This window comes from Falco rusticolus, chromosome Z, assembly GCF_015220075.1.
Source record: "Falco rusticolus isolate bFalRus1 chromosome Z, bFalRus1.pri, whole genome shotgun sequence".
NCBI classification, from domain to species: domain Eukaryota; kingdom Metazoa; phylum Chordata; class Aves; order Falconiformes; family Falconidae; genus Falco; species Falco rusticolus.
The window spans coordinates 52,790,769-52,814,047 of record NC_051210.1 but is presented as its reverse complement, the minus strand read 5'-3'; the positions used below and the strand labels follow the sequence as shown (position 1 = coordinate 52,814,047).

Here is a 23,279-nt window from a genome sequence, read left to right as displayed (position 1 = left end):
AACTTCATGAGGTTCATTCACAGAGGCCTGCCTCTCAAGTCTGTCAAGATCTTTCTAGATGGCATCACTTCCCTCCAATGTGTTGACTACACCACAACACACAGCTTGGTATTGTCGGTAAAGCTGCTGAGGGTGCACTCAATCCCACTGTCCATGCTGAAACGCTTAAACAGCGCCATTCCTAACACCAACCCCTGAGGAACACCACTCATCACTTGGGACATCGAGTTCTTGACCACAGCTCTTTGAGTGTAACCATCCAGGCAATTCCTTATCCACTTAGTAGCCCATCCATTAAATCCATATCTCTCAAGTTTAGAGACAAGGGTGTCATGAGGGACAGTGTCAAATGCTTTGCACAAGCCCAGGTAGATAACGTCAGCTGCTCCTCTCTTACCCATCAGTGCTATAACCCCATCACAGAGGGTCACCAAATCTTTAAGGCACGACTTGCACTTAGTGAAGCCATGCTGGCTGTCACCATGACCTCCATATTTTCCAGGTTATGTTCCATGATCTTTCCAAGCACAGAGAAGAGACTGACCAGCCTGTAGTTCCCTGTGTCTTATTTTTTATCTTTTTAAAAATGGAGGTTATTTTTCTTTTTTTTCCAGTCAAACGGAATTTCATTGCACTGCCATGCCAGGAGCCATGGATGCATCTCATCAGGTCCATGGACTTGTGCACCTCCAGGTTCCTTAAGTGGTCTTGAACTTGATCTTCTCCTACAGCAGGTGATTCTTCATTCTCCCTGTCCCTGCCTTTGCCTTCTGCAACTTAGGTAGTCTGGCTGGAACACTTGCCAATGAAGTCTGAAGCAAAAAGCCATTGAATACCTCAGCCTTCTCCATATCCCAGGTAACCAGGTTTCCTGCTTCTTTCTGGAAAAGGTCCACATTTTCCCTAGCTGCCTTTTTATTACAAATATAGCTAGAGATTCTTTTCTTGCTGCCCTGGTGACATTCCTGGTCAGATTTTATTCTGTCAGAACTTTAGCTTTCCTAACCTGGTCCCTGGCTGCTCAGTTTCTCTGCATTCATCCCAGGCTACCTGTGCTTGCTTCTAGCCTCTGGAGTCTTCCTGGGTTTGGCTTTTTTTTTTGTTTGTTTGCTTTTTTGTTGTTGTTTTGGTTTGGGGTTTTTTTTTTTTGGTGCACGTTTGCCCAGGAGCTACATGTTCATCCATGCAGGCCTCCTGGCTTTTTTACATGACTTACTCTTTCCTGAGATCCATCGCTCCTGAGCTTGGAGGAGGTGATCCTTGAATATTAAGCTTTCTTGGGCCTCTCTCTTTCCTCCAGGGCTCTACCCCATGGTGCTCTACCAAGCAGATCCCTGAAGAGGCCCAAGTCCGCTCTCCTGAAACCCAGGGTAGTGAGCTTGCTGTGCACCCTCCTTGCTGTCCTAAGGATCTTGAACTCCACCATTTCATGGCCACTGCAGCCAAGGCTGCCCTTGAGCTTCACATTCCCCACCAGCCCTTCCCTGTTAATGAGAGCAAGATCCAACATAGCACCTCTCTTTGTTAACACTCCTACCACTTGGAGAAGGAAGTAATCATCCACGCATTCCAGGAAACCCCTAGATTACTTATGCCCTGCTGTGTTGTTCACCCAACAGATATTGGGGTGGTTGAAGTCCTCCATGAGTAACAAGGCTTGTGAATGTGAGGCTGCTCCTATCTGTCTATAGAAGGCCTTCATCCACTCGATCTTGCTGGTCAGGCAGCCTGTAGAAAACCTCCACTACAATGTCACCTGTCCCTGCCCTCCCATTAATCCTCACCCATAAGCTCTCAGTCGGCTCCTCATCCATTCCTGGGCAGAGCTCCATGCACTCCAGCTGGTCACTGAAATAGAGAGTGAACCGACCTCTTTATCTCCCCTTCGTGTTCTTCCTGAAGAGCCAGTATCCTTCCATTCCAACACTGCAGTCATAGGAGCCATCCCACCATGCCTCTGTGATAAGATCATAGCCCTGCAGGCTTGCCCACATCTCTAACTCCTCTTGTTTATTGCCCAGGCCAGGTTTGTTTGCATAGAGGCACTTAAGTTGGGCCCCCATGAAGCTGACTTACCGGCTAGAGTAGCTGGAATTCCTTCGTGCTACTATTCAGGTGTTCTGCTGATCTGTGATCTTCCTCCAGGCTCTGGGCATCTCTTGCTGGCACTGGCATCACACTGGTAGGAGTGGGATGGATTGAGGTTCTCCTCCCCCAGCACTTTTAGTTTAAAGCTTTCTTCATGAGCTTGGCAAGCCAAGTGAAGGTGTTCTTCCCCTCCTCTGATACATGTGCCCTATCAGCCTCCAATAAACCAGGTTTCTCAAAGCAAGTCCCACGGTCTAAGAAGCTGAACCCTTGGCTGTGGCACTTCTCCTGTAATCATTTCTTGATTCACCAGATTCAACTGGCCTTTCGAACCCTTTCCCTTTGACCAGAAGTATTCATGAAAAAAACCTGTGCTCCAGAGTCCCTTATCTCCACTCCAAGGGCCCTGTAATCCTTGATACTCCTCAGACTGCTCCTGGCTATATCACTGATGCCTACATGAAACAACAGCATGGACCAACTCTCCCTTCCCTACTACAATAGCCTCCCTAGGTAATTCTTTCATCTACTTTTCTCACCCTTTATACAATTTGGGGCTTCTTTCTCCTAAGGCTGTGATTTATGTCTGACATACAGCCCTTCTGCTGCTACGGCTCTCCTCAGTCACCCACTTAACTTTCTTTAAATAACATTTAAACTGTAATTTTCTCCCCAATTTATAGCCATTTTTTTATGAGAACAAGATGCTTTAGGAATGTTAATGAGATATAGGACTTTAGTACATAGGTCTCTAGATCAATGTCATCTTTAAGCAGCACAGACCACTGAGGATTTGGTGGTGTTTTTAATGAACCATGGAAGATACACTGATAGTCTCCATCAGACGCCAAGTGGTCAGATACATCACCCTAACGCTACAGAAAACAGTATGATACCTGTTCGGCACTGGCAGCAGAGAGGTCTGTCATAGAACAGGTATGGCAAATAAAGCTTCCAAACCAAGTGTATGTTACTCTCTCAGATGACAATAAAATTGCCTCAGCCCATCAATATGCAAGAACACTGGTCATCTACAGAATCTGCAGCAAATGTTACATTTTACAGAGTGGCCCTGCATTAATCAATACATAGATTTTAGATTAACAAACACTAAATATCCTTGTGTTTTATGAGACTGCATATGAAACAGCACACTAAAACTGCAATGCATATTTGATTATGATGTTTAAAAGGTTACCCATCTTTGATGTATTTATCTTTTTGTTTATTTAGAACAATCTTATTCACTTATTTTAATGAATGTAATGCTCATTAAAGGAACAGGGGGAAAAAAAGAGCACAAACAGCAATAATTATGCTTCATGAAAACAGATGCCATCTTAAACTGCATACTCAGCTGTAACTAAACATGGTTTGATACTGTTGCAACACCCCTTGTATGAGAAACTACATTTATTTTACCGCTAAAAAATTTAGAAAAACCGTCAAGAGACTAATTAATATGCAAGATTTGAAATACACTGAACCTACTGTCCTAGATCAGCAACAGGAGGACAGCAAATCAGACACCAAAGATAGATTACACAGTAATGTCAAGTTTTCTGGTATTATTTAATGCCACTTTGCAGATGAAAAGAACATTTATTCAAAGATTTCAGGTCCAGAATATCATCTGAATTGTGACCTAATGCATTCAAATAATGCCACCTGAACACATCATTATCAAAATAGTACAGGTACAAATATATTCCTTCACCAAAATAGCCCTATTATCCATTAAAAATAAAAAGAAAAAAAACCATAAATTGTAAAAAATGAAGCTCAACATAGACAACAGAATCTGATTTTGATAACCAGGCATTCAAACCTGAATATTACTGTGTATTTTCTTATCTCATCTTTCAATAGCTCCTAGTGAAAACGTTTCTGTATTAGTCAACCTATGTTCAATTTGGTACGTTACTGGAAGTCTCCCAGGAGACTGGAGGTAGACAGATTGCCAGGCTTACAAAGCAAAATATTTTGAATTCTACACAACCTCAACTATACCTGTGCAATAACTGGCTTGTGTCAGATCTACCAGCGCTCATATATTTATTACACCCAAATGAAGCCTGTTTTTAACACCCATACAAATGACTGAGGGCTGACTGTAACAGTAAAGCAGCATAACCTCACACTGTTTTAAAAGCACTTAAACAGGAGAAGACATGAGAAACTAAATTTTGGATTTGTCACATGATATTTGCAAAGAATCTTAAAAGTTTTCATTGCTTCAGGATGTTTTCCTACATTCTACATTCATTCTTCAACCAAATGGAATTAGGATGACCATAAAAGGACTAAGCTTCTTTTGGCATCATAGTACTTTATCCATTCATCATGTATTCTGCAAGATAATACTTTGCTTTAGTCAAAACAAGAATTGAAAAAAGACAGTGAAACAAAAAACTGGTCAGGAGCAGCTTGCCCCAGAAGTATTTCAAATTTTTGCACGATTACGTTGTTATAAATACAAAGCAGTGTCTCTTGAGACACATCTGCTACATATAACTAAATAAAAACACACACGATGATTTAATATTTATGATGAAAACACTCAAATGTTTTCATTTTTTAAATATTAGATAAAAATCCATGTAATAAAAACGGAAAGTGAAAGAAAAAGAAAGAACAAAGGTAACAGAAAGCTGCCAAATTTTTATCCCAGAAGTAATGTAATTCTCAGACAGGAAAATTTTTATTGAGAAATCTTGTGACACATTATTCAGGGAACACTTCTGTTTAAAACTATTAGTGCTTCATTAAAAATTCTAGCTTCAATTCCTGTAACTTCAAACAAGTAATTTAAACATCAAAAATGTTCTAGTCCAAACTCAAAACAAAAAAGATTTAAGAGTCACAGTCAGTAATGATTACCCCCTGCAGTAACATTGGATCACTACAGAAACTAAAGATAAAAACTAGTACATTTTTCCAGGAAACTTTCCCCAAATTAATTCATGTATATGGAAACTGTTATGAAACTTTGAAACTCGGGCTCAACTGGCTTATCCTGCAGGAAAATAATTGTCGGGTTTCTTACCCTGTGCTGATGGAGTGCCTAAAATTAATTTGGTTACTCTCTGTCTACATACAGAAATCGTATAATCTAAACTACTTAAATCTAGGTATCTATATAGAAACCAGTAATCTACCTCCTGCATACTGTAACGGGCAGTTCATCAGCAAGCCTGCATGTACACAAAGTGTTACAGTAGCAGCAGCCGAACACTTCCCTTGTCATCTCTTCTCCTACGCAAGATCACACATACCATTAGCAACAAGTTGTGATGATCAGACCTAATGCTACCAGGAAAAAGACCACCTACATTGCTGGTATTGCAACCTGTGAGGAAAGCAACAAAGGAAGGAGGTAAGGAATAAGAAAAATAACAAAAAGCATTATTCATCACCTAATGGTGATAAACGGAGAACTACCAGTAGCCTACAAGAGAATCTGGCAAATTAGATGAAGATGCATTGAAAAAGTACTTCAAGAAATGTCAGCATTTTATACATTCCATTAATCAAAAAAATCAACAAAACGTCAAAATATCAAGTTTATGGTGTTCAGAAAGAGCAACAAAACCTAATGATGCAATCTCAAGCCACCATGAAATTCTTCTGATTTATATGTGTACTCATTTTTCTGTGTATGCATGCCTGAGACCTCACAACTAAAAAGAAAAGTAACCCAGAAAGGGATGCTTTTCACTTCCTAGGGAAAAATATTTAGCAATTTAAAAATATGAATCTATTTGGCTCAATTCTACATTATTTTTATTAGTCAACTGTGGGTGTAAACATTTCAATCCTGCAGAGAAAGTTACACAGGAAAGAACGTACATATACTAATTTGGCAAAAAATTGCTTTCTAAATAACTATGTTTTATAGAAGCCATAATCTGTTTTTCCTTTAGTGCTTTTCTGACAGCAGAAATAGATACAAGTTGTAATTTACTTGTATCAGTTTCCTACTTTACTAGCGTCCAGTAAAATCATTCAAACAGCATGACAGATAAAAGGCAATAATGAAAAGCATTTTTGGTCTTCGGAGAGCTATAATGTGCACTGAATACAAACAGCATTTAGAGAATAAAAAATTAAAAAAACCAACATACATGTACTTAACAAAGTCGTGCTGTTACCTTCTAAGAAAACTCCTAAATATATTTCAGTATTCAGCAATGAAAAAGTTACGTAAAATGATGTGCATTGATCCAGTAATCCCCAAAGCTCTTAGAGTGACTTTAATTTACCTGAACACAGAACTGCTTTGAGAAAAATCCTTCTAGACCTTGCCAAAATCTGACTGCAGGGAATGGCATATTTTTATAGTCATAAAAGCAGAACAACAAAAAAAGATGTCAAACACAAGGCCAATGGCAGCTGAAGCTATCATGTTTTTCACACGAATAACAATCAACAGTGTGAAAATTACAGGTGAAACAAGCTATGAAGTACAAGATGAAAAGAAAGTTGATCATGACTGATAGTAAAATATTTTTAGGAATAGCAGCCTGTGCAACGTAGAGGCTAAAAGGTGTATAAAACAGAGAATTAACATGAACGTTTGCACACCATATATGTATATTTCACTAGAAGGCTGTTTTTGCTGAAGTTTATGGTCAAATTAGAAGACCGTAAAGAGTCCATGTTGTTTTAAATGTAATGTTTGTATACTACTGTATTCTAATTACCACTGATGTCAACAGGACACAAAATTAGACCTTCAAGACTTCAGTTTATGTTTCCATTTCAATTTTACTTTTTAAGGAAAACTGAATGCTATCCATGATTAGGGTTCCCATTTAGTACTTTCTTCCAAGGTTGAAACGTGACCTTCTAATCATGTGTGTTACAACTGCACATACCAAAAGGACATCAAAACAATTACTTCAGTTATATTACTGGCTGAAAATACGGATACAGACTAGCTACAAAAAATATTGCTTTAAAAAAATCTAACATGGGGGGGGGGGGGTGGGGGGAGGAGGGGAAACATCAACCAACCAGTATCAGATTCTATATGTATTGGGTTCTCTGTCCTACAAAATCAGGCAAAAAAATTAATTCTGTGACAGCTTTTATTCTCATGTAGCAAGAGAAATCTGGGGCTCATTGTTACAATGCCAAGAAATACTCTCTTGGCTCTACCTTTATTTGACTCATATGATTCATATCACCCTATCTGTGATTAATATTAGGTTTTAGCACATGTACAGAAAGTCATCTGATTGCTCTATATTAGAAAGTTTATTCCCCTACTGACAAATTTGTGTGCACTAAATTCTACAAAACTGTGTAAGGGATGGAAGACTGCACTAAAGTACAGAGACAAAGAGAAAACTGGAAGACTGAAGCCCAGTAGTGGTTCATGTAATTTAATAAAATTCTATTTTAAAACCAAAGCAAGCTTATGCTACACAAGTCAATGTCAGCAAATCTAGCTGTTCAAATCATACTGATTTAAAAGACTCTTCTAACTACCTAAAGAAAACACACCTTCATACTCTTAGATATTTTTGCAAGTACAGATAGGACTTCCAAAGTCTTTCGGCCTTCAGCTCATCCACCTTGATGAAAATGTACAAAAGGCAGTCAAATTAAACAAAAAGCAAACACAGAAGAGCAGCATTATAAGAAGCATTAAAGCTTTTGAAGGAAAAAGGCTGGAATCTCTTAAGAGGAGGTAACACTAAAGCTAAAGAATCGTCGACTTAAAGCTCTTTTTAAAACAAAGGTATGTTTTAATGTCAGGTACAAATCCACAAAAAGTAAATTACTTATGCATCATAATTTACAATGAAATGCCAACTACTATCCACATTCAGTTCCACAGACTTACACCCAACATCAAACAGTTCACTGTTTTCAGTATTTGCAGAATTCTTTCTGAAGTGCAAAACAGAAGCTGCTGAAATAGTTTAACAAAATTATCTCCCCATCACCAATTCAACATAATTGTAAATGACTACAAGGCACATACTATAAAACAATATAAAACAGCACAAGCCCAGTGAAAAAAAACACTGATTTACCTTGTAATACATAACCTATTCCTGCTAATTTCTTCAGTAACCAAATCGGGAACTATTTTACCAATCCCTTCATCCTTCACATAACACAATAGAATTTCTGTTCTGCAATTCTTCCACAAGAGGAATCACTATCAGTAAGATTATTTTCTGTTTAAAAATTTATTTCCCTCCTAGGATTTTAAGAGTTTCACCTTTAACAATATAATGCTGTATTTTGTTACAGTCATCTTAAAAACAAGTAGGTATGACAGTGAAATGCAAAAGAAAACCTGATTAGAACAGATGCAGTAAAAAATTGTTTAGCATACGCTGTACCTCTGAGTCTTTGCACAGATCTCTGCTCGTATTTGGCTAAACACTGAAATAGATCTTCACCAAAATATTAGCGCTTATGAATCAATGAAAAAAATACCTTGGCTTGATTTGGTTCAGCGTTTCAGCCCTGCATGGTGGTTTGGTTAAAGACACAAAATCCTGACAGAGTGATGCCTATGACAGTGTTCTTGTATCATCTAAGATTTTTTAAAAGTCTATTCATGAACTCAAGTGTTCATACTTACATAACAGATTGTGCCTCGTTATGGACCTCTCATTTATTAGTATTTTTTCCTGTTGTCAAATATCAGTGTTCCATATTGTACACAAATTTAAATATAGCCTGTTTCACATTTAGGTAGTTTGGGGATGCTTTGCTTGCTCTGTATGCAAAGTGAAAAGGAAAATACACTATCAAATAGAAGTATTAGTATATTACTTTCCGTAAAACAAGGAAAGCAGTAAACTATTCCACATCTAGTCAGCTGTGATACTAATACTGATTTGCACAATCTGAAGAAAAAGGCACAAAATACAGTAAAGCAGATATCAGGTTTTTTTAAGTTCCCTTCCACGAAGTTGTGTTCAACTTAAATAAATAAATAAATAAATAAATAGAATAATTTTTAAAAGATCACTATAGTGTGCATACTTGTTTTTGAACCACACACATGCTTCTTTTTTAAACCTACATACACTCTCACAGATTTCAACGATGTTACAGAGTGGTGAAGTTACCTAGATATACAGTTGTGGGTATGGGTGAACCTCACTTCTCTATTGCATTCTAAAACATTCTAAAACAGAAGTGGTTTTCTTCACCCTTTCTGTCCTTGCTTACATTTCCATATATATGTTTCAATATTTTTACACTTCTACTATATATAATGACAGAACAAAAAATCAGTTCCTGCTAACTTGCTGTGCAATTAAATCCATTTGATACCGTGGGAGTTTGTGCATGGAAAAACTGAACCATATGCAGCACACAGTTCTTATTACTAAGGAGTTCTTATACACAAGGATTGTCCTCCTACAATAAAGTTCATTTACAATCAATCCTTCATTAATCTACAACAAAAAATTTTCTTCCTAACACTTAAAAAATACCACTGACATTTCCTCTCATTTGGTGTGTTTAACAGTGGCAGCAGCCATATATGTTCTGTATTTTTAAAGTCATTTCAGGAGATCTGGTTACATGACTCTCAGCATCTATAGTTATTTTTAGCTATATGTCTATAAAGAACTTTTTTCTTCCAAGTTATCCTTACATTTCCAGATAATTAGTAAAGGATAAGAGCAGAGTGAAAATTAGAGTGTTTTACAAGCAGGGTGGTTGGTTTGTTTATTTTTTCCTGTATTATTCATACTCTGTTAGGCAAGGACACAAATCAGGGACTAAATTCTAGACTGTAAACTGCAGGAGATACCTACAAGGATCCTCTTATGTATAACGATGCAAATAGTAAGAGGATTTTTGCGAAGTACAGCTGACTGGGCTAGTTTTTATCATTGTGCAGATCTCTGTAATCTCTCTGTCTGGGCAGCGTATTTGTGATGCACAAGTGTACGATTCCTTCATACCTCTGAGACATCCTAAAACTGCAGCTCTAAAATTATTTTTGATAGTTCAAGTACACACTAACAATGCAAAGGAATATATTATATACACACCACCTGTCCCCTATATAGACATTCAATAAAGGACTGCACAGCTATCTAAAATTATGTCTGTTTAGTATTGTTTATTCTGAGTTCTGTGATTCTGCCCATCTGAAAGTATTAAGTAATTCCTGATTGTCATTTAAACAGTTAAACATCAACTGACACCACTGATGCTAGTTCAATTACCAGTTACTTGATTACCAGTTACATGATAAGCCCTCTCACACAGCTGTAACTTTTAATGTAGGCACATCTTACAATTAGTAAAATACCCATGAAATCTATAGTTCAAATAAAGGGAAACCACAAGACTTCTGAAGGATAAGCGTCACCTATAGTTTGTGTTAAGAAGCATCAGAAAACTGTTTTATTGTTTTCACAGTCTAAGTCTGAAAGAGAATTGCTGAACGTAAAAGATACCTTCACAGTCCTCCAAAGGAAGACTGGGTTTTGTAAGGAATACCGTGGTATCTTCAAGGGGACACTGTGAGGAAGAAATATTTGAGATGGACCTCCTATCCTTCTCCAGTCTACATACCATTAAGAAAAGCAGAAAAATCATCAGCATTATAGTAAAACACTGGTGAAAATTAGAGACAAGAAAATCTGAATACATTTTTATTTTCAGCAAGTTTGAAGGCAAAAAAAAAAGGAAACATTTTATCAGGAAACAAAGAACTGATAAATCAAAATGTTAATCTGCCAAACATCTACGCTATTTGTAAACAGAAAGCAGTCAAAACATTGACAAGATCTGCCACACATTCTGAAGTACAAGGTTTCAGTTAAATGAATTTCTGAAAACTGCTTTTTGTATGAACAGAACTCTGAAAATGTGCAAGTACTGAAAGCCATGTCTGTACCGAAAGCCAAAAGAACTAATTCTGAAAGAAGCTTTGAGCTCTGCATATATTCAGACAAGCTGCACAACTTCAGTATTAGCTTTGAACCACTACAAAGGGCAACCAAAATTGCAATTAAACATCTGTGTTAAGGGTGTGGTTACCTGCACTCTCAGCAAAACACAAAGTCTCAGCTTCTATGACTTCATTCCCAACAGTGGAACCATATACTCCTAGCTCCCCTCCGCAGCTACTAAATTATTAAATATACGCAACTCCAGTCAGCAGCAGAAATCTAGTAATAGAACCGAATCTGGAGCAGTCATCTACCCTACACTAACTGAAACAAAACTTACAAATCGAAAGTCGAGGGAAACCCTGCTTATTATTCCATGTGTGTATGTATATGCCTAAGTCAAGAAAAGCAGCCATTGTTAACCACTAAGTAGGTGGAATAATAACTATTAGTAAAAAACTACAGTGAGAATCTGCTTTAAAATTCTCAAACACATAAAACATACCGAAGCAAATACTAAGAAAAGTACAGTGAGTGTGACAATGTCTGACAAATGTTGTCTATTAATGAAATGTAATGCTTCAAAACATTCATACAGCAGTTTTGTGTTCTCCTGAAAAACATCTAGATGATTCTCCTGGAAAACCCACCACTGAAGTGAGCTTGAAAGACTGGGAACCTATACTCCTGAAGTTTCTCACCAGAAGATGAACTAGCAACTCTTTTACCAGATAGTTCATCTGTGAGAACAAACTATCAGTATTGTTTTGCAATAAAAACTGACTCGCTCTGACAGAAATGGGGGTTAAGGAACTGAATTCAGCTGAGTAACACACTTAAATTGAAGGCTGTACCTGGAAAGAAGCACTCACACTTGAATTTAAATCTGCTACTTCTGCATCTAGAGACAGAAACACCAAAATGGCACCAGAGATATATATTTCTTTGTTGTTCCACTCATGCAGTTCTCCAGACACAAGCCAGGAGAAGCTGTCAAGCAGGTCTGTTTCTCTTACTGTGTTCCCTCTTTTAATGTGGAGAGCCTCCTGATGTGAAAAATGGGAAGATGTCACAGATAACCAAAAGACAATGTTGTATCCTACCCAAGACATAAAAGAAAGCACAGAACTTCTTTAAAAAATATCCCAGAGTTACTCAAATACCTCAATGAACGCAGCAGGTGTACACGTATTGATGTGGTGTTTTAAGTACAGCAATGGATAGGAAAATCTATATTGAAAGACTGCTTTGTAGATATCTATACATAGTCAAAGAATTAGAGATTAATGCAAAAAGGACAAGCCCATAACACTTAGCCCAAGATGTAAAAAAAAACCAAATGAAGCCTTTGAGATCCTAATGACAATAGGTTTCAGAGTGAATTGCTAGAACATAACAAATATTCATAATTCAAGTAACATTCTGAAATAAGGACAGCCTACGGAGCCATTCCCAGAGTTTTTGAGAGTTCACAACATCAGCTATTATCAAACAATGAGAAACAAAAACTGCTACAAAGAGTTACCTTTAAGTAATACCTGAAGACTCATTCAAGACAGAGTGATGTACACAATGGAAGAGCTGGAGTGAAGTAAGCGTCAGTATTTCTTCAGTAACACATATTTCTCCTTGATTTACTAACTGCCATTTTTCATATGAAGGACAGACCTCCAGCTAAAATGTTCCCAGCAATGCAAAACCAGGGCTGACAACAACTTGGAGAAAAAAGAGGCAGGGATGGGGCATCCCCAGTCACAGCAGTCAAATTGGCATTAAGCCTGTGGCAGTTTTGCTTCACTGGGAAACTTCTGAGGTTGTAAATTTCAGTCTTTACTCTTTCAAGTGGGTAAATTCAGGTTTCTCCCACCCCAAAACTCTTCAATGTTCTCAAGTGTTCTTTCCGTTAAATATGCAATAGTTATTAACACCGTTAATAACTCTCCAAGCAACAGGTTCAAACCGCAGAAAACACCTCTGCCTAATTTTCTAACTGGCACCTGCAATGTGAAGTCAATTGAAAGCAAAAAATGTCACATCAAAATGGCAAGTTCCTCACCTCTTTACAATGATGACAAAAAAAAAGCTGAAAAACCAGTAACACAGTTCATGAATTTATCTATTAAAGAGAATAGATCTGTTAAGCACTGGTTACTATATAAGCATTTCTAGCAACTCATAGAAAAACAACACCATAGAAAAATCCCATCACACCTTTCTTCTACACACAACAATTTATTTCCATCTTTTAAATTAATATCTCTCTCTAAACTGGACTACTGCAGAGATCAGCAAAGATGAAACAATAGTTTTAAGTCCATTGCACCTTTCAGAGGTTATGCAATCCCAAGTAGAAAGACAGAGTTTATAAATTAGAATTGTTTGAAGATAGAGAAATCCACATCTCTAAGAAATCCAGTAGTTATTTTCATGCTTTCTAATAACTTTGGAATAAGATCACCCTTGTTCACCAGATTAATAAAGCAATCCAATGAATAAATCAGCCAGGGATACAACCCTAGGAAGAGCCCTTATAGGGATTACATTGACTAGAAGGACACATATCTGATCCATCAAGTACAGCTGAAGAGTTGGAAAATAAAGTTCCTTTTTACGTATATATAGTATTTACTCTATTTAGTTCAAAACTGTCTAGAAATTTCCAAGCTAACTGAAATACTATTGCTGAAGTCTTAACACTGTTTTTTTTACAGAGTCACTGTAATCATGCGAAATTAAACCCAAGGAATGCTAGGATTCTTACAGAGGTATGATTGCTTCTGCAGGCATTCACTGCCACCTGTTAGCATTACAAAGTACAATGCTCTCTTCATTATCTACTGCCATTGATATATTTATATTTTTCATCTAGTCAGTATGCTGAAACTTCATGTGACCATTTAAGGCAGCTTTTGGTAATGTTAAATGGGAAACAGGTGTAAATTCTACATATTGACTTTGTGACAACAAAATTTTACATTAATTATCCACTTCTCTTTAACAGAAATAAAAATGCATTAGAGTATCATTAATATCAACTAAGACAAATAATTCTTTAAGTTAATATGATATGTTTTCTTTCACATGACATGTACAATAGAAAAATTCAAGGCTTCTCATGTCAAGCAAAAATAATATCCAAAGATATCCAAATCATCAAACAAGGTAAGCAAAATAATTTTGCTGTTCGGAAGACTCGGTTAATCAATAGATCATTGATGCACTTAATGATAATTTGCAAAAGTCCATTATTCATGAAATGGATGAAAAATGAAAAAAAAAAAAAAAAAACAAAAAAAACCCCACAAGCCACCAAACTTACCAGTGAATGCTTTTGTTATTTATGGTAAAATTTATTGGTAAATCATGAATATTTATTACTTAAGCAAAAACAGTTTTCCAAATAAAGTTGATGGCATGCTGCCAATAAGTAGAATACATAGGCATTTGGCAAAATGCCATTTCCTTGATGCAAAGCTGTTCTAAAGTGATTCTTGTTGGATATGTATTTCTCTTTACCAAAATGCTTCTTACTCCCTAATTTATGAGACTATAAATCAATTCATCTGATGTTTTATTAAGCTTTCTCCTCCATATTTGAATTTAACCACTACTAGAATTATCCAAAGTAAAAACTGCTATTATTTAAGCAAAGAAACAAAGGCACTATAGATCCGATCCAAACAATGCTGCTGTCAAAGGAAATCTTTCTCACTAACCACTGAGGGTTTTCAGCCTATTAGGACAGCTCTTCTAAGGCTTGACTGAAAAATCCACATATACCATTAAGGTACAAATTAACACAAACAGTTCAAAAAAGCTCTGAAAGCTTAACAATAAAACAGCACGTTTTGTTGTGCAGCTTTCTCTGCCAAGATTCACTTTTCAATAGCTAATCACATAACCGTGTATCAAGAAAAATCTTCAACAGTTCAAGAAAGGTAGACAATCCATAAAGGAAGTCTGAAAGTCTGATCTTAACAAACACTTCTGAAAGGACACGTCAGAGCTATCAAAACTATCCATCTCTATTGGCAATACATATTGTCATACCCAAACTAAAGAAGGTACCACTAAATACCATTTACCCTTTCTATCTAATAAATATGTACCCTTTCATCACTGAAGAGTATCAACTGTGCCTTGGTAAAGCTTGCTGAAAACGGTTAATGTATATTTTTACCAGAAAAAAACCCACACCCTATTTTTAGGTGAAAGAGTAAGTTTGTGCTTAGTAAAAACTTTATGCATATCTGATACAATTGAAATCATAAGTCAACAGCGTAAATTGCAAATTTCCATTGTTTAAAATAGTATGTAAGTAGTTCTAAATAAAGTCACATAACTGTATTTACTTTTTATAGCCCTTTCTGGGTGTTTCTGTGAAACAGAAGGGCATACTCATGACTAAATTTGTCTTTATTATTCATAAATTTACTCACTATCACTAGTATAAGTATCTTTCTGAACCATGCTGCAATACAAGGTCAGCATTGAACATACCTAGCTGTTTTGGTTTTTTTTCTTGAGATATTCTATTGGTTACGTTGGTGTAGAGACATAAGGCTGTAAATTCCTATCCTCCATCAGTACCACTGACCTCAGAGCAAACCCCACAACTGGCTACAGGCATTCAACATCCATCATTGCTCCTGAAACCTAATCTTTCAGGGAAGGACAGCTGCACTGGGCAGCAGTTAAGCAGCTTTCTAAGATACACTATCATCCCAAACAAACAAAAATAAATAAATAAAACGTCCTGTCCTACTTTCCGATCAGTGTTTTAGAAATCTTTCATTGCATGCACTTCACACCAAATAAATTACTTTTATCTACACACAGGCAGACAAAGTTCTCATCTAGTATTCACAGATCATTTTTTTTAAACTTTCTTACACGTAAAATATAGCTGGTTGCTTACTAATAACACAAATTGTTACAAAGATGTAGCAAAAGAGGTAAAGAAATGATGCACTTGACATGCACAGTACCGAAAACCAAAGAAGGCAATCTCTGGTTCTACATTTACAAACTGCCTTTTAGAAAAAGACCTCCCTGCTTACAGTAAATCCAACAGAGGGAGAAAGCCCCTTCCTTTAAGAAAAGTAAAAAGAAAAGAAAATTTAAAATGTGATCCATGGAAGTTTAGTTATGTAGATGAACAAAGACAAATTAATCATGCCACCACGCTGAAAATCATGACACATCTGCTTCATAAACCCCTTTTTCTGTTGCACAAAAGAGATGAAAGAAAGGTATAGAATACAGAATATCTCTGTGTATTTTTGGGACTTCAATAAGATCAATTTTATCATATTTTTTCAGAAAAAATAAAGTAAAAAGCATTGTTCTTTAATAATGAGTGTTTCACTTTTACAAAAGCATGCAGAAATGTGAAGAAAAAAAGAGAAGAGAAGAGAAGAGAAGAGAAGAGAAGAGAAGAGAAGAGAAGAGAAGAGAAGAGAAGAGAAGAGAAGAGAAGAGAAGAGAAGAGAAGAGAAGAGAGAGAAGAGAAGAGAAGAGAAGAGAGAAGAGAGAAGAGAGAAGAGAGAAGAGAGAAGAGAGAAGAGAGAAGAGAGAAGAGAGAAGAGAGAAGAGAGAAGAGAGAAGAGAGAAGAGAGAAGAGAAGAGAAGAGGAGTAGAAATGGCAGTCTCATTATTGCTTGTACACAAATTTCACCTTTCTTTGGGAAAGCTTTATAAAAGAAAACACCCTACAGACAATTTAAAAATGCAGTTAATTTTTTAATTCAATCAGCATTGTCAAGCAAGCAGAATTACTGACTCTAAACTTAGCAAACAATTATTTTCTAAAGGTCAGAAAGCCTATGACATTGTTACCAGAATGTATTTGAATTTGCTCTCACTGAGTCAAAGCAAGTAACAAAACCCCAAATTTCTGGGTAAAACCAGTGAATAATCCAAGGTGAGACACTGAAATTGAAATGGGATCGGGCAAATTTGCAAAAGAAATGTATAGCTATTTGTAAATTTAGGCCTTAATCCAAATTTGTTTCAATCAGGTGGGCATTGACTATATTCTTGATGAGAATCAGCAGATTATGCCATCTAAAAAGGCAGATTTTACACACCACTTACTGAACTCCGACTTACACATACATAATCGCCAGAACACTAAAAACTGTAAAAGAAAGAGCAATACACTTGCTTGTGTTACTCCGTACACCACATCTGATGCGCTGTTTGGGAAAAAAAGTACACATTATCTGACTACAACAATATGTGAGCAGTTCGGCTGGCACTAACTAGGACATCCATTTTGATTGTCTGCAAACAACATATTAATTTGTGTACCAGTGGAGCGACTCTAATAATTGGAGGATTACTGAAAAACTCAACTCTACTATGCTTAACTATAAAGAAGCACAGCACAGGGCATGATAGGATAATAGGGCAAGTCCTCTGGTATAATAAACCAAAAGTGCCTAAAATTCCAGCATTTTCAGTTGGCAGAGAAGGAGGAAATTTTCTCCACAGTCTTTGCATTTGAAAGAACACACAGAATCCCCAGCAATATCAGACATGCAATTATAAACAGGGGAACTGATTTTTGCAAATCTCTATACGTTTTGGAACTCTACTGCAAGAACAATCACCTTTTTCGTTGTGGGTTACTTTGGTTACTGTGCTACTAAGCTTACGGACAAGGCTGTCACAACATGTAAGCATAAGATGCTGTAAGTCTTTTTATCTTAGGGAAGTATGGACTATGTGTACCTGCTGATGTAGTTACAAATAAACTGATAAACAGACTATTTAGGGTGAACTGTCGCTTTTATGAATGAATATAAAGAACCTGAATAATAATCATGTTTTTAAAAAGCAATGCTTTCAGTATTTACAACCTACTTTCTTGAATGTAACATGATTTTTTACAAACCATTTGTATTATCCTGTAGCTATTTCCCCTGCATTTTAGCTATCCACCTCCTATAGGAAAACACAAAGATGCAATTGTTTTAATAAATATTACCAATCACCAACCGAAAGCCATCTGAGCTTAAGAAATGTAAGTTAAAATTGTGCAATAGCAGACATATGGTTCTATCAATGCACAGCGGCTTAAACAAGTGAAGTGAAGCTTGTTGGAAAGGAATTTACAGGCAAAGCACTCTCATGCAATTTTTTTCTACATCATCAGATTTCTCCAGTTGTACTGCAGCTTTCACAGTAGTAGATCACCAAGAGAAGTAACGCTTCCTCTTTACTCCTACTTGTAAATCACTAATAGTATATGAAGGAGTATTTTTAAACGCAGACTCTTGCTTTAGGCTGCCAAGTTGCCAGTGTACCTTCATTAATTAGCTTCATTTAAGGCCTTTACCAAAGGAAAAAAAAAGGATTAAGCAAATAAACAACTCACAAAGTATGTTAAATTGAGAGTTTTCATAAAAATATTGTATGTTCTCTGTGTTATGCCAACTGTTTTTAAATAGAATTACAATGTAAGCAAGCTCCTGTTACAACAGACGGCATTTGACACTGAAATTAAAACAGTAAATATCTATACCTTTTCTCAAATTTTAAAGAACAAAGGTTAAAAATCACCACAATCTTATAGAAAAATGAAACAATGATTTGTAGACCTGTACTGTATTATTTCTTTTGATATCCAAAGTGCAAATGAAGTGCCTATCCTCTGCATTTTGGAGACACCGCCTTGGTTTACACACACATAGTAAGACTTACAGTTTTGAACAGATGTTTATCATTTGAGACCTTTAAAGTGGATTTCATTACATTTCATCAAGACTTTACCTAAGGGCACACACACATACTTCAGAAAATTAAACTCAGTCAATATTTGCACAACTGTTGTCCATAATACAACAAAAACCTTCTTGCTGAAACTGGCCAAATAACACATTATACATAAAACTCTGCTGTTTTAAAGACAGCTTATTAAAAAATTAAAAACCCATAGGGAAACTGCATTTTGATTGTATGACCTTACTGTGATTCAGCTTGAAAATCCTTTTAAATGAGAATTTTCAAAGAGCTTAGTAACGGAAGTTCATTTTGAAGGAAATCCAATATGCAAATATTTCAGCTGTGCTCTCTTACAAATTCTCTGCCTTGCCAGTTTGAAAAACTGAAAATCAACAATGGAACAGTGTAAGTATACTTGACCTTATTGCCTAATGTCTATGAAGAATGCTATGGCTGGTGGATTTTAAATTTCTGAAACTGACACTCTTAAATGTGTAGTGCATCTTCAGCCCAGATCCCATAAAAGCTGACTACACTCCAGCCAAAGCCTTGGAGCTGCCACACTCTCAAACTTACATAACACTTACAAAGCTAGTTTAAATACAACATCAGTTTATGTCTGTTCCTGCCTTGAAGTAATCCTGTTTAGTTTATCTTTTAACCCTACACTTGCATGGAACAGTACCATTACTAATCAAATAGAAGATGCATACAGGCAATAAATCTGATTTTCTCATCTTACAGAACATATGAAATGCAGGGAGACACTCAAATCCAACTTTGCCCAAAAACTGTACCTCCTGAGTCAATGTTTATCCCCAGCTTCAACAGCACACAGCAAAGCAGGGAGGAAAGAACTATGTTGGACGCTGCACACGACTGGGGAAAATGGATGAAGTACGGTAAAAAACCCAACCAAATAATATACAATTTGTATGCAGTAAGTATGTATACAGTAAGTAACTGCAGTCTCATTCATCAGTGAGGAATAAATTAATGGCAACTTTGCTTTTGACATTAGGCACCTGTGTAAAATACATCTGGTGAAAGAGTAAGCATATGTCATGTACCGGTATTTGCTGTACGAGAGCAGTTTATACAGGCCCCTAGTGGCTCAGCACACACAGCAGCAGATGAGGGGGATTCCTACTCTTCAGCTTGTTACTTTTGGTCCCTGCATTATTCAAACATAGGAACAAAAGGCAATTTTAAAAATGAAAGGTCAGTCACTGACCAGACTCAAATCACGAGTTCTTTCGTTCTTTCACACCCCCCCAAATCTGTTCTTGCAAACCCTCCTCTCAGACTGAGCACCGATTTACTATCTCCCATTGAGTTCACTGACATGGCTGGAGTTTGAGTTACATAACTGTCACAGCAGAACGCTTACTTCACTTTATTCTTCAGCGCTCATTTTAAAAGTAGTATGACTGGTGGGTCTAAAAGCAGGTCCTAAGACCCATTCCTGAAATCTAGAAATACCGAGATACTGTTTCCCTCCTCTCCACACACCATTCCTGACAGCTTGCCACAGCACACACAAACCATAATGAATTTCTTAGTGCCTTCTTAGAGTAGAAGTCTTTTACTTAGGGAAAGCTTTCAGAGCTTTAAGTGGATACAGAAAAGCTATACATCATTTCTGCACTGAGAGAAATCTAAATATACTCCACCATATTACCACAAGTGACAAAACTAAAATTGGAAAGCTACTCCTGTAAAAAGTCTCTCATTAAATCCTTCTTCCTTTCTATATAACACTCAGTGCCTTGAAAATCCCATGCCAGTACATTTACAGCTTTTAGCAATTTTGACTGGGCAAAATTTGACAGCTGAATTTATTAAACTGACCAGTTTGTCAATTTAACACATTAAAAGAGCAGTAACAGAAGATCTCATGAGACGGCATTTAAAGAACATGTCAAAAAATTGCCATATTAAAGTAATATACAAGTACATATTTAGGAGAGCGGAGAATCTTTTTTTTTTTTTTTTCCAGAGTTGCTCTGTTCAATAAGAATTGTAGGAGCTTTGTGTGCTCCCAACCCAGGAGAAAATGATGTAATTTACTACACACTTTTACAGCAAGAAAAGTACTGACTGTTATAACATTATAAACCACTAGCAGATACAAGAGGAAGGAAAAATATGGTACATATACATATTCCCATTTCTGGATCAAAATTTCCAATAAATGTCCTGATATTACAGCAGTTGGTTCCAATCCCTGAAAGGCTGTGAAGATAATCACAACTTCTCACATTAATCCTAAGTTTAGAAGAATATAGGCTTCCCCAAAAATACTCACATCTGCAAAAATGAAACTCCAAAGCAAATCAGCATCTACAAACTCATCACCAATGCAACGCCATCTCAGACGACAAGTGAAGGAACACATAAAACCCTAACTATTCTGAGTAAATAGAATGACCCTTCTGTGTAGACACCGAGAATACGGACATAGCAAGCATGGTCAAAGGAGCTGCCACCCTTCCATGAGGCACTGTACCAAGGCCAGGCAAAAGAACAAAACACGCATGACAGCAGTCTGGAGAGGTAACAAGGAGCAGACATTCAAAAGCCGTACATGCAACTGTGAGTGGTAACCGCTTACAAAGGGAATACTACAGTCCTGTTGGGAAGGGAGGGGGCAGAAAACAGGCAAAAGACGGAATTCGGTGGAAGAAAACAACTGTTTTATTTGCCAGCCTGGGAGAGCCCGGTTGCAGCAGTGAGGAGTGCCTGCCTGCACGGGCAGCCGGCGCACAGGGAGCTGCTAAGTTTGCCGAACAAATTCAAGACCCCTTTTGTAAGCGCTCGGAGTGAGTTTCCAGCCCGATGTGTCTCCTTTCAAGTGGTTTCGGGAGAGTAAACAAAGAAATTAAAAGCCTAACCTGTGAAATGCTTCGCATCTCCGTGCCTCCCCGCTCCGCCGACAGAGAGGAGGAGAAGGAGGAAGAGGAGGAGGAGGAGGAGAAGGAGGAGGAGGAGGAGGAGGAGGAGGAGGAGGAGGAGGAAGAGGAGGAGGACGAGGACGAGGACGAGGAGGAGGAGAATAAGGAGGAGGGAGCCCTCCTCGGACCGGCGCCGGGGGTCCCTGCCGGCCGCTCGCCCCCCCACCCCCTCTCCAGCGGTGGGCTCCTCGCCTCTCACCCCTGCTACCTTCCCTTCTCCCCACCCGTTAGAATAAACAAAACAGTTAATATTTCCATCGCCAAACCAAACAGCCAACGTGTAATTACTGTAGTCCCCCTCTCCGCCCTTGTTCAGTGGCATTCAGTGGAAACGTCGACTCCGATCCATCACTCGCCCTCACCCTGCCCCATCCCCCGTCCCCGCACCGCGGCTCTCCTCCCGCCCCGCTGCGCAGGCCTCGCCGCCGGGCTGGGAACGGAGGGAGCGAGCTGGCCACGGCCGAGGGAGAGCCCCGGGGCAAGCAGGGGGACAGTTGTGTGCGAGGCATCTGTGCGCCAGGCTGCACACGCACGCACACACACATATCCTCATGCGCGCTCACACGCACAAACGCGCCGAAAGAGGCGGCAAAGACGGAGCGGCGGCGAGGAAAATGGGTCAGGAGCGTGGCAGTTACCTGGTCATGCTGGCTCCCCCGGTCCCAGCAGCAGCAGCCGCCGCCGCCGGCTGCCCGTCCGCCGCCGCTTCCCGCCGCCGCCACCTCCTGCCGTTGCTCCCGCTCGTCTCCGGGGCGGCCAATTTAATCCAAGCCCCGCAGCAGCAGCAGCAACAGCAACAGCAGCAGCAGCAGCTACGAGACCCCTGCCGCTGCTGCCTGGCGCCGGTGCGTGTCTCTCACAGTCCGGCGCCGGGAAGCCGGAGAGAGTGAACGAGAGTCCGAAAATCCAGCATCCAGAAGAGCCAGGTCCCCGCCTGCCTCCTCCTGCCAGCGCCACCTCTCCTCCGCTCTGCTCTGTTCCGCTCTGCTCTTCTTTTCTTCTTCTTCCTGCGGCGGCTGCTGCTGCTGCTGCTGCTCCCGGGCGCGCTCTCTGTTCCCTAGCTGCTGCTCTGTTTCCCCTCCTCCTCCTCCTCCTCTTCCTCCTCCTCCCTCTCTCCCCTTCTTCCTTCCCCCTTCGTTCTTTTTTTACCTCCCTTCCTCCCTTTCTTTTCTTCCTTCGGCTCTTTTAGCCGATTCTTTCGCTACAAATAGAAGCGAGGACGCCCCCCGCCCCCCCCCCAACTCTCCCGCGCTCCCCCCACCCCCCCCCCCGGGAAAAGTGCAGTGCAAACAAAAGCGAGGGAAGAGGGCACGGAGCGGGCGGAGCGGGGAGGGCAGAGACGGGAAAAATCCCCAGAAACCGTCCCCGAGAGCTGAAACACGAGCAACCTTCACGCACCCCGCCTCGCTCCTCCGGGAGAGAACGGGGACGCCGTGGCTACACTGGTGGAGACGACACTCTCTCCTTTCGTGGGTTTGTTGTTGTGGGGTTTGGGCTTGTTGGTCATTGGTTTGTTGGTTGGTTTGGGTGGGTGTTTGGTTTGGTTTGGTTTTTTTTCTTGTGGGTGGTGGTTTGTTGGCGTGTCGTCCCGTCCGTCCCCCCCCCCCCGCCTTTAATCCTCTTA

The 23,279-nt window shown here is 38.9% G+C and overlaps 1 protein-coding gene across 1 annotated transcript in view; it reads right to left on the bottom strand.

Moving 5' to 3' along the window:
- PTPRD (protein tyrosine phosphatase receptor type D) overlaps window positions 1-22,717 on the bottom strand; it is a 376,747-nt gene extending 354,030 nt beyond the window's left edge. The window contains exon 1 of the mRNA XM_037374079.1: window positions 22,294-22,717. The gene's annotated coding sequence lies outside the window, so the exon portion shown is untranslated. The remainder of the gene's footprint in view (window positions 1-22,293) is intronic.
- Window positions 22,718-23,279: the final 562 nt, after the last annotated feature.